The sequence below is a fragment of the Myxocyprinus asiaticus genome, chromosome 37 (genome assembly GCF_019703515.2).
Source record: "Myxocyprinus asiaticus isolate MX2 ecotype Aquarium Trade chromosome 37, UBuf_Myxa_2, whole genome shotgun sequence".
Taxonomy (NCBI): Eukaryota; Metazoa; Chordata; class Actinopteri; order Cypriniformes; family Catostomidae; genus Myxocyprinus; species Myxocyprinus asiaticus.
In genome coordinates this window covers 9,320,012-9,335,992 of record NC_059380.1, presented here as the reverse complement: position 1 = coordinate 9,335,992, position 15,981 = coordinate 9,320,012, and the positions used below count along the sequence as shown (strand labels likewise).

Sequence of the window (15,981 nt, the reverse complement as noted above, 5' to 3'; positions counted from 1 at the left end):
TGAGCCATTGGCTGCTCTCACTGCTACCATCAGGCAGGCGGTATCGCAGCAACAGGACCTGCACCAGCTGACTTCATGACAGCTTCTTCCCCCAAGCAATCAGACTTTTGAACTCTTGATCTCTCCCGATCAATATACATCAGCACTGCACATTATTAATATTATTATCTCACACTGGAATGTCATAAATTATATTCTCTCTTAACAACACACTGGCAACTGACTATCAACCGAAATCCTGAATGTCAATACAGTACAATACAACCTACTGAACATTTTATATATACTATATATACTATTTTTTTATTTTATAATGTGTATTCTATATTGTGTGTATTGTATATGGTACATTGTATGTTATTATTTGTATATTATGTTGTCTGTAATTATGTGTATATTAGATTTTAAATTGTGTTGTGTAAATCTTAAGTTTATTGTAAATTGGTATATGTCTCATCACTGTCATGACTGCTATGTTGCTTGGAACTGCACCCAAGAATTTAACACACTATTGCACTTGTGTATATGATTGTGTGACAATAAAAGTGATTTGATTTTATTTGATTTTATTTGATTTATATATTAATTTATTGTATAGTTATTTCTATAAAATGAATTCAGTTATTTTAATGAACTTTTCAAATTCAATTTTGCTTCTTTTTATTGTCTCTCATTGAAGGTGTAATCATCCTTATGGTCATGTTTATTAAAAATTATAAATTTTACAAAAAAATAAATAAATAAATGTTGTGCGGGTTGCGATAAGATAGGGGGCCCAGAGTGCAACGTTATCAGGGGGCCCAAAAATCCTTACCACGCCCCTGACCACGGTACTGAATAATTACCATATACATGTACAACGGTGTTGTTTACATATGGAGTTGCCACTTGGAATATCAAGGTTAAATTAAAGATCTTGATTGATTTCGCCATGACACCATCTGACCAGCTTAAAATACAGGATGCATTGATTCTATACTGGACGTGACTTTTCATCCTTAAATACGGGATGATCCCGTATTTTATGGGATGGGTGACAAATCTATTTACATGAAAAAGAAAAAAAAAAAGCATATTGTCATGATGTTCAAAACACCATGGTATTACCATAGTACCATGTCCAAAAAACATGGTAATGCCAAAGTTCTTTTCGTTAGTGCACTGTAATTTTCAAAACTATAACCTATTTCCTGTTTAAGCATATTAAAGTACATAAGTCGTCTAAAGCTAAATAATTTAGATGAATCTCTTGAAGAAATATTTCGGCCATATTTCATCCCAAAATTAAAAACTTCTATTTATAGTTAGCCTACATTATTAAAATGAAGCCCATTTTTGGAACTTTTACGATTTTTGCATTATTACATTTTCATGCCTGTTAAAAAAAATAAATAAATAAATACAAAATATACAAAATAATAAATATAATATAATATAAATATAAATATCAAACTCCCACACAGAGACACCGAAGAGCTCCTTAGACACTGGACAAAAGTGGCGTATTCTTCCCCTCTTCCGTTTGTCATATTCAAGCTTTTTGTTCACCTCTCCCAAACCATTGGACAGTGCCAAATCTGTCCATCCAGACACAGGCAACTATTCACCCTGTGGTAGTCACGTCGAGGGACTCCAGACCAATCCAGAGAGCAGCCAATCTGATGACTGCCACTGCCAAGCCAACTTCTGCCAATTTACTTTACCCTTTTTATGCCTTAGCAACAGTGATACAAGCATCATCTACTTGCATTTAGCATAATCATGCAATTACAGCAAAGCACTTCGACAATGTTGTGTTTCCAGGGTGGATAGGTTGGCTATTATAACCCAAAGTTTGCTAGCACTGCTTTGCAAGTGGCTTGAACTGGATGTTTCGTAACTTTTTTGCACAACCCTCAAAGTTTAATCCACATTCTTTCTGCAGATGATGGCAGCCAGCCAATCACAAATTAGCATCTTTGCATTTCCCCTAAAATCCAAATGTAGCGTATAAATTCTAAAAATTAGAAATAATTATAAAAAGTCTAAAATTCGCACCAGGACCACAGCTACACCACTCGCCACTAAGCTCCTGCTTTTAAGCTAGATCAAATTAAGATCAGGAGTTTATGGTCTCCCATTTAAATTTTTAAGCTGCCTTGTGGCTTATGCTAAACAGAGGTTTAAACCCATAATGGCATGATGTATATCATCAGCCTACCTTTAGCCATTACCCTATTTAGCCAGTCTTTATAATGTTTGTTTTGCAGATTTTGGCATAGGCTATTCGACTCTCAAAAAACAGGTACTCTCTCCCTGCCACAAAAGAGGTGGGAAAGACAGTGAAGCACCATCCAGGAATGACAGTCTTGGCTCCATGTCTGTAATTATTGTTTTTACTCAGTTTAAGGTAATGGGGACATATTCCTGTTGAGTGCTGTACACCTGGGCATTTGTGTGACCTCAGAAAACATCTGTTCTAGTCTGTTCTTCATCTGTTCTTGCTGCCTTGAAGCCCACCTGAAGATGAGTCATAACTTAAGTCAGTGGCTGTACCTGTGCATGTCCTTGTTTGGTCTTTCAGATCACTCCTAAAACAAGGATCACTGCCAGAAGAAGTCTGTTCCTTATGCATTCCCATTTGCTTCCAAAAGCTGCACATACCTTTAAGTAATGCTGATCAGTCTTAAAACAATGATGAAGAATCACTGCCAAATAAGCCTGTTGCTTACATTATTACCCTTTACCTGCAAGATATAATATCTCTAAGATCGTATACATTTTGACCTAGTCTCTTCTGGTCTCCAGACAATGCATCAAAACAAACTTGAGTATGCATCTCTGTTTAGACACCTTGTATTACATTTCCTTTATCAGACACACGCATGCACCCATTCATTACCTCACAACTGTGCTGTAGCTAGCAACAGCGAAATCATGAACCAGAAAGCAAGGGATGTACGAGGAAAGGCAAGTCTCTAAAGTGTTTATACAAGCAAGAAACAAGATTTCCCATCTCTTTTTCTACTCAACTGGAGATCCGACAAAGAAACAGGATCACCTACCTTGCTGGGAGATTTTGTTGCAGAGAATCCTCTCTGTTCAGTTTTCACGTTGCGCTCCCTTCACTGCCTCCCTCTCCTCTTCCCGTTAGTGTGCTCCGTTTCTGAAGCGTGGTGTGGTATGAAGGGGGGTGGCTGGCAGAGGAGGAGAGAGAGGAAAAAAGAGAGAGGGTGAGTAAGAGAGAGAGCAAAGAATCAAAAGCTCCAGGGTAAAGAAGGCGAAACCTGAAACCACTGGTGGCCCTAAGAGAATAATCTCCCCCTTTCTCTCTCCTTTCTCTTTTTCTTCCACTCATCAACCTCCGAGTAAATCCCTTCCTGGTTCTGAGGGAGGGTATAATGTAAGAAAAGCAAATTTTCCCTCCAATCCAGATTCAATGAGGAACATGAATAGGAGAATTATATACCCAGCAAAGAAAATCTGGTTTGCTGGTCTTAGCAGGTTTAAGCGGGTCGGCCAGGCTGGTCGGCCAGTTGGTATCCAAGCTAAAAATAAAAAGGTGCTCAAAACCCCCTAAAACCAGTAAAAAGACCAGCATGACCACCTGAAAGGTGCCCAAAACCCCTCTAAAACCAGCAGCCAGACAAGCTTGACCAACTAGAAAGTGTCTAAAACCCCTCTAAAACCAGTAAAAAAAGACCATCTTGACCAGATGAAAGATGCTCAAAACCCCTTTTAAACCAGTAAAAAAACATCCTGACTAACTGAAAGTGTCCAAAACACCTTCAAATCTAGCAGACTGACAAGGCTGACCAGCTGAAATGTGCTCAAAACCCCTTTAAAACCAGTAAAAAGACAGGCATGACCAGCTAAAAGTGTCTAAAACCTCTCTAAAATCAGTTAAAAGACCATGTTGCCCAGATAAAAGGTGCTCAAAACCCCTTTAAAACTTGTAAAAAAAAAAAAAAAAAAACAAAATGGCCTGACCAGCTGAAAGTGTCCAAAACACTTTTAAATCTAGCAAACTGACATACCTGACCAGCTGAAAGGTGCCCAAACCCCCACTAAAACCAGCAAACTGAACAGCCTAACCAGATGAAAGTGGCCAAAACCCCACTAAAACCAGTAAACAGACCAGCATGACCAGCTGAAAGTGCCCAAAACCCTTCTAAAACCAGCACCCAGGCCAGCTTGACCAACTGGAAAGTGTCTAAAACCCCTCTAAAACCAGAAAAAAAGACCAGCCTGACCAGCTGGAAAGAGTCTAAAACCCCACTAAAACCAGAAAAAAGACCAGCATGTACAGCTGAAAGTGGCCAAAACCCCTCTAAAACCAGCAAACAGACCAACCTGACCTAATGAGGTGCCTAAAACCCCTCTAAAACCAGCAAAAAGACAAGCCTGAACAACTGAAATGTGTCTAAAATCCTTCTAAAACTAGCATACAGACCAGCCCGACCAGCTGAAAGTCTCCCAAACCCCTCTAAAACCAGCAAACAGACCAGCCTGACCAGCTGAAAGGTCCCCCAAACCTCTTTAAAACCAGCAAACAGACCGGCCTGACCAGCTGAAAAGTCTCCCAAATCCCTCTAAAACCAGCAAACAGACCAGTGTGACCAACTGGAAAATGCCTAAAACCTCTCTAAAACCAGAAAAAAAAGACCAGCCTGACCAGCTGAAAGTGGCCAAAATTTCACTAAAACCATCAAACTGACCAACCTGACCAGCTGAAAAGTGCCCAAAACCCCACTTAAACCAGCAAAAAGACCAGCTTGACCAGGCTAGGAGACCAGCTAAAGCCGGCAAACCAGTTTTGGCTGGTTCGGCATGATATCAATAAGGCTTGTAAGTCAAATATATAACCTGTCAGCTAGCTTCCTTTTTTATGCATTCTAACACTTGTGTAGGGAAATGCAGTGCTTTTTATTTTCCCAGACTTGGATTCTTACAGAAATAGCATTGTTCCTCCAAAGAGAAGAAGCCATGGCAACATTTTCTAAAGGGCTGAGGTCAGGTGCATTGTGGCCAGCCATAAGAGACTGCCTGTTTGAGCAATTGGGGAAAGCTAAAAGCCATACTATAGACACCAGTCTCTAGAGAGACATGTACGACTGTGTGAGATATGAGTGGTGATTAGGCTGCCTTTGTTTTCTTTGTTTGATCATCTTCTCTCACTCTGTGAATGGTTTGCCTCCTCACATGCACAAAAAGACACATACTGAGTCATGAACTCTTCCAAATATCACAACTGAACTGTTAGGGGCTATTCCCCCCAACTGTGTCCTCGTGCTAAAACAAGCTAGATGCAGCGGCACGAAAGTAGCAGACTTTTTTTGAACACGGCGCTCCTGTACGAGATAATTAGATGCGGCGCAATGGTCCAAGACGTCCGTGTAGCGCAGTTTACATAGAAAAACAATTAAAAAATAGCATAGATTTAGCTGCAAAAATGCATTTGCATTTTGTTAAAAAACAAAACAAAATAGGCCAACACGGACATACATTATGCACATGTATTGCTTAATATTCTGAAGTCTAAGATAAGATTATCAGTAGCCTTCCTACTTGTTTCTGTGAAAACCACAGAAATATCCCTTAAAAACTCAGCACATTTGCCAGTGTGTCTGTGAGTAATTATTGGAGTGCTGTGAGCCTTGATATACCTTGGCTAAGCCACCTGAGACCTCCCGGCCCTCTCCATGCTCGTGTTTAGAGTTACGCTTTTCACCAGGGTCGGAGGTTAAGTGTTGTCAGATCCACTACTGTAGAGTCACTGTGTTGGTGGAAAGAACAAATGACTGTGGCTCTAATGGCCAGCATCCATGCAATGCTAATGCTGGCCTTTTAGGAGTGTGGTTATACATTTTTACATATTTAATGCCTTTTTTTCAGTACAAGCGTGGTGAATGGCACACTATCCTGAGCTACAACAAAAACATCTCCGCCTTTTCTCTGTTGCAATAAACTGGGCTTTCTATTGTGTATGTGTTTGGCCTAGAGGTGTGAAACTTCACTGGCCTCATGATTCGATTTGATTATTATTCAAAGGTCTTGTCCTCATTTTTTTTTTTTTTTTTTATCAAAACACACACTCAGTATTAAGTAATATCAAATCATTAATTTAGAATTAATCAATCCCTAGCCTATAACTATAACCACAACTATCAGTTGCTGGTCCAGGATGGCTACATGAGATATCTGCTTCTGTGAGAGTGCAGATGTCAGCTTCTCTTTTCCACACCACAGGTTTAAAAAAAAAAAAAAATCAATCAAGCATCTCGTATGTGCACTGGTCTGACGAGTGAGATCAGCAACAGCCAAAGAAATAAAGAGAGCGCAAAAGGACAGTAAGGCATTGGGAAGCGGAAGACAAATAATTAGAAAATAAAACATCACCCACGTCTCCCTAACCGCTGTCTCATCATTATTTTCAGATGTTTTTTCCCTCTCTGAGCAAATCAGTGCAATGGGTGTGATCCTGTATTTCATGTTGTTAGTTAATATGTTATCACGTTTAAACTCTCTTGTAGCTATGTGCTTGAGTTTGTGAATTAATTTCGAGATCATAGTTTCACTCTGGGGCGATGGTCATGTAGTTGACATATCCAGTCTGTGATCAATTCTGTAGTGCGCTTGGCTTTAGTATATGTACGTCTGACAATTTGTTTCAAATAGTGCCCGACCGATATATCGGTATCAGCGTATATTTTACCGATATGCGCCGATATGAAAACTTTTTTTCAGAACATATAATGCAGAAAACAATACTTTAGAATTGGTGTCATAGCGTAGTTTGTCCAGCAGAGCACGCTCTGACTCCACTGTTTACAGAGCTGACTCTGAGCTGACGGTAGCTCTGCAGACAGGGTGGAGTTAAACGGTGCAGATTTGAGCGGTCTCTTCTCGTTAAATTGCAAACTAGTTTGTGAAATACATACTGGAAAGTTAATAAAAAATGACCCCATCATTTTATATAACTAATATAACATTAACCCTGTCCCTGACAACCATGTCACTCATGTTTATCACATTCACATCTGTTTGCTGTTAGCCAGCTATATTTTGTCAGTGCAGTCAGTAATGTAGCAGATTGAAAGGGAAAACATCAGAGCATCTTTTTGCAGCTCAGCAGACAACGGTGCGGTGGTGGATTGTGTGTGGTGAGTGTTGATTTCACGCTTCACTGTTACCTAGTTGGTGAGACACAATGCTGGAAAGTAAATAAAGTCCATCTTTTACTCTCCGTGGCAACAAGCTTAAAGCTAGCTAGCTAACCACGTAGCTACTTTCATTGCTTGTCAGTGTGTAAACATGTATTCACCAAACTGTTTTGTTCAGGATTCACTGTTTGGTACCCCTTCAAACCGAACAATTCCAGTCATTGCATTTATAAAATGTAATATTTAAAAGTCTGGTTTTCCAGACATTAAAATAGGATACGTAATAAAAGAAGATTTAATAAATAGTATATTTGCCCTGTGTAAATAATAATATATAGGAACTGTATTTAAAATAATTGAGGGGTGATAATACAACACTAATACAACAGGCTGGAAAAATAGACATTTATTCATTTTAATATCCTATATATATATATATATATATATATATATATATATATATATATATATATATATATATATATTGAATGTGTTGAAACTTGACACTGAAACTTGAAACTGAAGAGCCGCTTAAAAGAAAAAAAAATTTCTCTCTCTCGTAAATGAAAATGAGTGTAAATGCCAACACCATCATACATGTCGAAAGGACTGATGGCTGTCCTGCAAAACATGAGCTCATTGATGTCATTAAATGCGTCTGCTTTTTTATTCCATCAGTTACTCCTGGTCGGAGGCTTCCATATATATTTAGTTTATATGTAGGGTTACGTCCTACATAAATTTAATGGTGCAACGCTCAAATATTTAATAGAGCATAAATTGTGACTTAGTGCCCATTTACGCCACAACTAGGCTAAGTTGTAACGTACGTATAGCTGGTGCAACCGGCCCATGATGTTTATTTAGCTCTTTATTTTATTTTTATTTATTCTTTATTTAAATGGTCAGCCATTGACTGATACTAAACAGTACTGATGTTTATTTAGCTATTAATTTTATTTGAATGTATTCTTTATTTTAATGGTCAGCATTTGACTGATACTAAACATACAGTACTGATGTTTATTTAGCTATTTATTTATTTCTATTTATTCTTTATTTTAATGGTTAGCAATTGACTTATACTAAACATACAGTACTGATTTGTGTTTTATTTTATTTATTTTATTTATTCTTTATTTAAATGGTCAGCAATTGACATACTAACAGTACTGATGTTTATAAAGCTATTTATTGTATTTTTATTTATTCTTTATTTTCTGTGTTCATTTCTAGAATTTTCTGACAATGTATAATAATAATGTCAAATATTCTTTGATAAAAATATTTGTTTAAGAAAGCAGCCTTCTGAGTACCTTTGCATAGTCATATCGGTGCAAAATCGGTGCACAATCCACATAGAAAAGGTCTCAAAAATCCCATATCAGTCGGGCTCTAATTTCAAACATCTCACTCAGTCTCTAGTGCACACATACTGTATGCTACACTGCACTGCCCCGGTTTCAATTGAACTCAGAATCGATTCTTAATTTCTGAGTATTGATTCAAAATTCAGAAAGAATCTCGATGCATTGGAGAATAGATTTTTTTCCTCCTACCCCTAGTTTGGCCTAATATAAAGAATCGTCGAAAACCTATAGCGATCCTTACTGTTTCAAATAAATCAGCCAAATTGTTTAATATATTGTTAAACATCTATGTCTACATCTAATCTGATAGCTGCAGGTTTCTGTAAGGGTTAGATTAATGGGTTAGGATTTAGAAAATATCATTACCTCCATATCACTGAGTGATTGTAATGAGTCCTCACTTATAAGGGTGAATGTCATGAAACCTGTCAAGAAAAAGGTCTGGTCATATTTAACCCCAAATAAAAAAAGGAAAAAGTAAAAAAAGAAATGATATTGTGCATAAAGAAAATGAAGCCTACATTTAGAATCATTAAGATTATTTCTTCCTGTGACATTATTTTCAGGACACTGATTTACAGTAAAAAAAATATGCTGTTGTAAAATTATTCTTAAGTACTAATATGACGAATTTAAATATAAATTTTTTTCACACTGCATAAATGAGAGTATTATAAAATACCATCTATTTTTCAAATTGTGGTAATGAGAATTGTAATGGACTGTAATGAAAATGATGTCTCAATGTAAAAAATAGCCCTAAAATAGGCTACATTTTCTATATGCAAAATATATACATTTTCTTATTTGTTTCTTTTGATTTTGGAGTAAAACAGGACCAGGACATTTTCTTGGCAGGTTTCGTGAGAATCACCTAATATAGTGAAACCAACATGTGTGTCTGTTAGTGTGTAAAAAGGGTATTGCTGTTCCATTCCAATGCTGTGAATAAAGCTGGCTATTGGCCATCACTTGAAACAAATAAAGTCTCACCTACACAGCACATGTGTGATATTACTCTGCTTTGTAACTAAATCAGAGTGCTCTGCCCCAGAGAGAATGGAGGGAAAATGCCATGACACCTTCTTTGTTCAAGTAAAACAAGTCTATTGTTACTGGATCTGCACAGCTCTGCGGAGATTGTGTGCTCTCCCAGCTGCGTCTTTCTTCTCTCTTAACCAGTCCTGCATGATCTAGTCTAACTGGTCTTACCGTATTTTAACAGAACACAAAATAATACCTTTTTATCACACTGCAGGTGACCAGGTCAACCATACCATAGATTGGTGATGGTGTTGTATAGCACCCTTTTAAGGGCGTGTAGAACATCACAGGCAAATTATTGCTGTAGCTGGAGACAGAGAACGAGCGAGAGAGATAAGGGATTCCTACATTTTGACAGTATTATGACCCATAAAGTTCAGACAGTCTCCAGATCTTGTCACTTACAGCACACGTGATCCAGAGAGGTTAGCAAACTGACCTTTTGGATTGTCAAGTGATCATTGTCCAGGCCATGCAGGGAACACACTGAACATGGCCACAGATCAACATTGCAAAGTTCTGATGTTAGCAATCCAAATAAATCATAGTCTTAAGAAGAAAAAGCTGCAAAACTCTAAAAGCTTATGCAGAACAACAAAGCACAATTTTACCACTTCCATGTCTTTCTTTTAAAAAAAATGATCAGGCCTAGAAGGGTGTAAAGCAGAACTTTAGCATTGTTCAGCTTTGTGAGCATACTTTTGAGGAAACCAAACAATTAAAATGTTTATTAAAACAATAAGAGGCCGTGCATTACTGTGATTTTGCCACTGGTAAGGGTGTTCTTAGCCACAGTGCGAAGCAGACTCTAGTGGCAACAGTCCTATAATAAAAATGCCAATGTTTAATAAACACTTTTTTTAAATTGAACTTAAACTTTATTTATTATTAATAATTATTTGAATAGACAATGCTTCCACAACATAATGTAGTTTATTATCTGACCTGTAGACTATTTGCATTGCCAACGCAGTAACCGGACAGGTTGTTTTAGAATGTGTGGTCACAGGTGTGCGTTTACACTCATTTAACAACAGCTATGATCATGGATCAATCAATCAGAATTGAGATTCAATGATGGACTTTGAATGGAATCAGTGAAATGCTAAATATAAAGATTAAGCATTTAAATTAAAAGATTCCTATTTCAAGCTGATACATCATGTACTGTTCAACCTCCATTTACATAAATAACTTATTATTAAGGCCAGGCAATGCCACAGAAATATATAACATGTACAACCTCAGAAAATGTTATCTTTTAATATTTGCTTTCTCCAGATCTTTCAAAGAGTCGGGTATGGCAATGATGGCATGAAGACATAGACTAATTTAAGAACTGAGGGTGGCACATATGCCGTAAAAATTGACAGGAAGTGCAGTTCTATGATCGATTACATTATTGGCTGTATGTCATTGAGAACTTATAGCTGAGGATGTCATCGGAGTGACAGAGCCCATACATACCGCCAACAGCGGGAACACTGAGAAGACAATTACCTATTATCTGTTCTATTCAAAATCTATCAAGCTAGTGTCTCTATGTGACACATCCCTATGAAAACAACATCATTGCATTATGAAACAGGGCTCCACGGTGACATTCAAAACATAACAAATCCAAGCTAGATATCATTTATACACTCAATGCTGCATTTAGAGCCAAATACTAGCCTTGAAGAAATGATTTTATAGCTGGCTATTTAGCTTATAATTAAAGAAACAAACAAAAAATACCAGAACGTTCAGTATCATGGTATTACTATGTTTTTCTATGGTATTCTTTGAAGTACCTGGTTGATTGCCACGAAACCAGTCAAGAAAATGTCCTGGTCATATTTAACCCTAAATAAAAACAAATAAAAAAGACATATCTGTCTGTCTGTTAAACCTTCAAATCTCAATCTTTTAAAACATTTTAAAACTTTCAGGCCAGGCTTTGCCAGGTCAACATCAAAGTTTGTCTTGACAAACATTACCTATCTTTTTTTTTCTTCTGTATTACAGTTAATGTGCTAAATATGTTGATCTAGACAACAGACACTGCGGTTTTGTTGGAAAATATGGAGGTGGTACCATTATGTTGGAAATCATTTCAAGGGAAGTGATCCTTTGACTTTAATGGCTCTAAAGACATGAGATCTGGCCGTTTACCCGTGCCCTATGAGAGAAGCTGTGGTAAATCAGGACAGATGAGCAGAGACCATTTAGGTCCTGAGAGTTTATTAGGGAAAAGGACACGGGCTCTAGGGCATGTGTTAACTGAATGCTAATAATGTTGACCATTCAGTAGCCCAGCTTCCGTTACTGGACAACATTGCAATGCCTTCTGCTGGAGGCAGCTATGAGGGCCAAGTCTAAAATCAGCCATCAGACCAGCCTGGCCAGGCTAAGACCAGCAAAGACCACTAACCAGTTTAGGCTGGTATAAGCCACGTTTTCAGCAAGGAAGTATCGGATAGCTAATTTCTCCTAGTAGAGGGACTTTGCTGGCAATTTTTTTTTTTTTTACAGCATACACATCCCATTTCAACTCAAATGGAAGCCATATTAGCTATGTCATATACTGTGTGCCATGGAAGAAGTGAAACATTAAGCAAAAGAGGACAGATGCATCTGGAGGGCAGAGCAAAGAACCCTGTGTTGTGATTCATGGATTAAGCAATTTAGCTCTTGAAATAGTTCTTCCATTCTCTGCCGACTCAGATTTTTGGATAGTCTGGTTAAATCTAGTTATAGAGACAATTTTGACCGAGCCCATGACCCATTCCATCCCCAGAGGATGTCGCAATGGGAGGTTGTTTGGCTGTGGGTGTGCCCAATGGGATGAAGCTCCAGTGGTTCCATTTTTATACTTAGCAATGACTCGCTGCTTCTCTTCTTCCGCTCTGGGCTTGCTTAGCATCCTCTCCCATTCTGTGCACTGGCTTCTCTCCCTGAGGAGTGAGCATGCCCAGAATCCTCCCCACAACTATGATCACCCCCCATGATAACATTTAGACACAGGGACTTATGACTCAGTGCACTTTTCATCTGTTTTATTTTCTTTAGTTCAGAAATGAACCTCTAACCCACTCCAGAATGCAGAAAACTTCTATTAAATGGTAAATGACAGCAAGGGCAGATTTTCCTGGAGCAATTAAAGAGTTAAGCACGCTATCAAAGTAGGGCAGCAGTAATACTGTACATGGAAGACACTTGTCCTCTTTTCCGTTCAAGTCCATCTAATGTCTTAAATCCTCCTTAGACAGCCACTGACTTCTGAAACTTGGAGTACTGAATGAAAAAAGTCTAAGGATAAAAGAGGAAGTAAGAGAAAGAGGTTATTACGTGCCATTTCAGACATGTGGCAGTTCTTTTCTTAAAACTTCAAAATGATATGCTAGGTCAGAACTGAAAAGCTATCTTCGTAATGGAATTCCAGTGCATTGATTTCTGCTTACTGTACCATATATATGTATACTGCCACATTTTTCTATAAAAAAATTTTTTAAACAGTATGGTTTATGCATTGTGTTTCATAGGCTACAATACATTGCTGTCATGACCTCATTACATCGCATATTTAAAGGAATATTCTGTGTACAATACACATTAAGCTTAATAAGAAAAGGAGGGACGAGTCTAAATAAATTTTTGTGGTAATCAACATTATGCCACAAATGCTGTCAAATGAGCTTAACTTGTATTGAACCAGGGATATTCCTTTAATTCAGTGAGTGGCATCCATCCATCATCTCACAAATATGAGATGATGTCTATTTTGAATTTTTAATTCAATTTGCATACAACATTTATTTATTTATTTTTTACTTTTGGCAGTGCTCAAATAATGAGTAAAAAAAAGAGATGTTCAAAACATGGAAGGTCGAGTAAAAGAGTATTTAGTAGGTCATATGAGTATTCTATCAGAAAATTCAGACACTTTGCACAGTATGTACATAAACTGCATACCACTGAATTATGATAAGTAGTAACATAGTATTTTATTGTAAACACAGCCAGAATCTATGCTTTAGACATTGACAGCTAGAAACTTGCTATAGCCCTCTGGGAAGATAACCAGAGAGCAACCTCCAAAACAGCCACATTATCAAAAGCAAAAATCATAGGCAGTACTGGAGACAGCATCTACAACAGAATCATTATTTAGGGAGCTGCAATTATATAACAGTTCCACAGTGAGGATGGACAGCCAAAAAGGACCGTGTCAAACAGCATATTAAGGAGTTTGGGAGCAAGGGCACACAATTTCACAACCTTAAGCACAGAAATCTGATACAAACCAGTCATTTATCCTCCTCTGTGGCCATAGTTTGACATTAACCTTGGCTGCTATATATGCATTTTCCATTTCCCTTCTTGATTTGTAACTAGTAGCACCTAATAAACATGCAAATATTAATAAATAATTTTTAAAAATCTAGAGCAAATAGTTTTCCTAAAAACTGATGTCCACATATTTGGACAGTGGGACTATGTTGTGAAATTTTAAATAATATCAAGCTATAGAAAGTCAGATTTGTTTTCATCAAATTGTTTATTATGTTTCCAGGAATGTTGGTTATTCATGTTTTTGAGATGTTACAGACATAACAGCTGATTTTCTGTAAAGCTGCTTTGGAACAATGTGTATTTGGACAAGCATCAAATAAAAAACTTTACAAATAAAAATGATTTGACTTGATTAGATTTTTTGGCAATAAAATCTCGATGTTCTCTCTTTGCACTGTCAAACAAACAAGTGATAGCCAGTGCTGAAGTATTTTACCAATCACAAGCATAAATAATTCTGATTCAAAGTAATGGCCAGCATAATCCAGTCACTGCCAACCATGTTAAATTCTGAATCTATGTACTGATTAACATTGTGCCATGTCTGCCAAACATGTTGAGTGGTCCAAGTGTGAGTGGTCTGCAAACTGAAAAGAAACTGAACTTTTGGTTGGATTTTAGGAGTGAATGCACTTAGCTGCATAGGAAATCTATGCTCCCTTGCTCCCTATTTAGTGAATGACTTAACCTCCAGTGTGCTGTCTGTCCGCACTGGTCTCAGAACAGTTTGAAATACACCTTATTTAAACTCCATATAAAGAGCCTGAAAGAAATTTTATTTTTTTCTCTCAATGTGAAAATGCACATTAAATATAGGATTTCTACTGAAAATCGAGCGCTACAGTCCACTATAGTGGTCATTGTGTTTAACAGCATGCCGTTTCGCGATAAATCGCTCAAATTTTAAAACTGGCATTTCGGATGAAACTGTAGACTCTAATCTTTTGACTCAAACAGGTTTCTATGTAAAAACGTAATTAGGTTTCTTATCAGATGTAAGAAAGTGAAGCCAAAACACAATGTCCCTGCAAAAGGAGGCAGGGTCACTCAGCAGCCCTCTCAGCATTCAAGATCAAACCCCTCTCCTAAAGCCGGGTACTCACTGTACAATTTTTATGGTCCTTTACAATTGTTGCTTGTCAGACTACATGACTACATGAGATCTCAGGTAAAAGCAAAAGCACACTGTACAATTCACACCTTAGTAATTACTTACTAAGTCCTGATCGGCATGATTGACCACGTTTACTTGCATCTATGAAAGTGGTTTATTCCAGGGTTTTTACAGAAAGCGGCGTTCTGAAACGTCATGTAAACGAGAACGCCGATTTCCTTACGCCGTTTAAGGGATTAAGAGAAAGTGAGTTAACACACCTAGGTTTCTCCCAGAGAAAGCTGCTTATGTGGTAATGTAAACACATAAACGGCGTTCTTACAGGGTTTTGAGGAGTGCGCATGTGCATGGAACAGACTGGAGAACAAACGTCATAGGATGGAGCCCAACAACAAGTCAACAAAACATTTCTGGGAGTACAGTGGGAAAAGCACATTTTAAACTATACCATTTATAAACACCAATGTAAAATATCGACGGTCCCTCACTTTCACGTATATGCGCTCATACTGATATTGAGGGAATCCCAGAGTTCCCTTACGACTCAGTACACTTAACATTGTGTTTATTAACGCATATGGGGAGTGCCTTCCTACACAACCTAGTTGAAAACTCTCTACAATAACAAACGCGCCCCCCCCTGCAGCAAAAGCACTCCTGACACACAATACTGCTCCCCTCTTCCCCACTGCTGTTCGAGAATATTGTTGTTCAAAATGTTGTTCTGTGTCTCACATTAATCACATGCAATAAAGTTTGCACATTATATCTTGTAATGAATTACAAATATTGAAAAAAGATTACAGCGCTCGTTGCACATGCACAACATGCTTACACATTTCAATAAAGGGCTTTCCCCCTTCAAAGCCTCATATTATGTGCAACCGCTTCCCAATGGTGAGTGCCGCATTATATCATGTTATTAACATACCAAATTGCCACGCGTGGACGCGTGGCAAGCTCTTACTGGCATTCC

General features: G+C 37.7%; 1 protein-coding gene across 1 annotated transcript in view; it reads right to left on the bottom strand.

Annotated features, from left to right (window-relative positions):
* The window catches only part of LOC127427979 (pleckstrin homology domain-containing family A member 6-like), a 153,648-nt gene that overhangs the window by 120,978 nt on the left and 16,689 nt on the right, over positions 1 to 15,981 (bottom strand). Inside the window, exon 2 of the mRNA XM_051675998.1 lies at positions 3,045 to 3,176. The gene's annotated coding sequence lies outside the window, so the exon portion shown is untranslated. The remainder of the gene's footprint in view (positions 1 to 3,044; positions 3,177 to 15,981) is intronic.